This window comes from Aplysia californica, unplaced genomic scaffold, assembly GCF_000002075.1.
Source record: "Aplysia californica isolate F4 #8 unplaced genomic scaffold, AplCal3.0 scaffold00027, whole genome shotgun sequence".
Taxonomy (NCBI): Eukaryota; Metazoa; Mollusca; class Gastropoda; order Aplysiida; family Aplysiidae; genus Aplysia; species Aplysia californica.
The window spans coordinates 2,360,120-2,361,665 of record NW_004797297.1 but is presented as its reverse complement, the minus strand read 5'-3'; the positions used below and the strand labels follow the sequence as shown (position 1 = coordinate 2,361,665).

At 43.0% G+C, this 1,546-nt stretch overlaps 1 protein-coding gene across 1 annotated transcript in view; it reads left to right on the top strand.

Annotated features, from left to right (window-relative positions):
• Nucleotides 1-1,546, top strand: part of LOC101848566 (kynurenine 3-monooxygenase) — a gene marked incomplete at its 3' end in the record, with an annotated part of 32,190 nt that overhangs the window by 25,176 nt on the left and 5,468 nt on the right.

Sequence of the window (1,546 nt, the reverse complement as noted above, 5' to 3'; positions counted from 1 at the left end):
CAATCTCCTAGATACACAATGGAACAATCTCCTAGATACACAATGGATGGAACAATCTCCTAGATACACAATGGATGGAACAATCTCCTAGATACACAATGGAACAATCTCCTAGATACACAATGGAACAATCTCCTAGATACACAATGGAACACGTGGACATTCTACACACCCCCATTGAAAAAGTAGGATCTACCACCAGAGACACCCTCCAACCACCCACACAGACAGAAACATCACAGAAAGGAAAGAAATAGGACCCACCAGTGGCACCCTCCAACCACCCACACAAATAGAAAGAATAAAGAGATAGGAAAGAAATAGGGCTGTTTACCAGTGGCACCCTCCAACCACCCGCACAAATAGAAAGAATACAGAGATAGGAAAGAAATTGGGCTGTTTACCAGTGACACCCTCCAACCACCCGCACAAATAGAAAGAATAAAGAGATAGGAAAGAAATAGGGCTGTTTACCAGTGACACCCTGCAACCACCCACACAAATAAAGAGAAAGGAAAGAAATAGGGCTGTTTACCAGTGACACCCTCCAACCACCCACACAGACAGAAACAACAGAGCGAAAGGAAAGAAATAGGACATACCAGTGACACCCTCCAACCACCCGCACAAATAGAAAGAATAAACAGAAAGAAAAGAAGTAGGGCTGTTTACCAGTGACACTGTCCGACCTACTCATCTCATTGTAGATTTTCTATTTCCCACTGGAGTCTAGGTAACGGTTAGGTTTTGTGTTTGGCTGACATGTGAGTTTAGATCATAACATTTGTGTGCTTGGCTTGTGCGTCAGGCCTGTGCTTCATCAAAAAATTTGACAATCGATGACGTATCGGTTTTCAACGGAACTTATCTATTAATTGATTATTTAAACGATTAGTATTTATTCCTCCTTCTGACCTTGCTGGCTGAATGGGGTTTCCGCGGTGGAACGACTCTGTCATCGTTTCTCATTTGGTTTTAGTAAACGGTTCCTACTGCTATTTTCGGCAATATTTTGCTACTTGCGAATGTATTCGTGTCAAGACCGGAAGCCTGTCCCAGCGTTGAGCGATAAGCCTAAGCGATAACATCAAAGGAGGAAACATCCTAGGCCTAATTCAGCTGACTGGACTGCTGTACAAGAGGAGTTGGCAGCAGTGGATTACGGCTTAGAGTAACCCATTAATGCAAGTCTTTATTATGATAGTCGAGTTAATCGATTAGTATGCTCAATGAAGAACAGGCCTATTGTACATGCAGACACAAGTTGATGCTCTGTTAGAGGGTGGTTGGACGGTGTCACTGGCTGGTCCTACTTTTCTTTTTCTACCTTGTTTCTATTTGTGTGGGTGGTTGGAGGGTGTCACTGGCTGGTCCTACTTTTCTTTTTCTAACTTGTTTCTATTTGTGTGGGTGGTTGGAAGGTGTCACTGGCTGGTCCTACTTTTCTTTTTCTAACTTGTTTCTATTTGTGTGGGTGGTTGGAAGGTGTCACTGGTAGTTCCTACTTTTCTTTTTCTAACTTGTTTCTATTTGTGTGGGTGGTTGG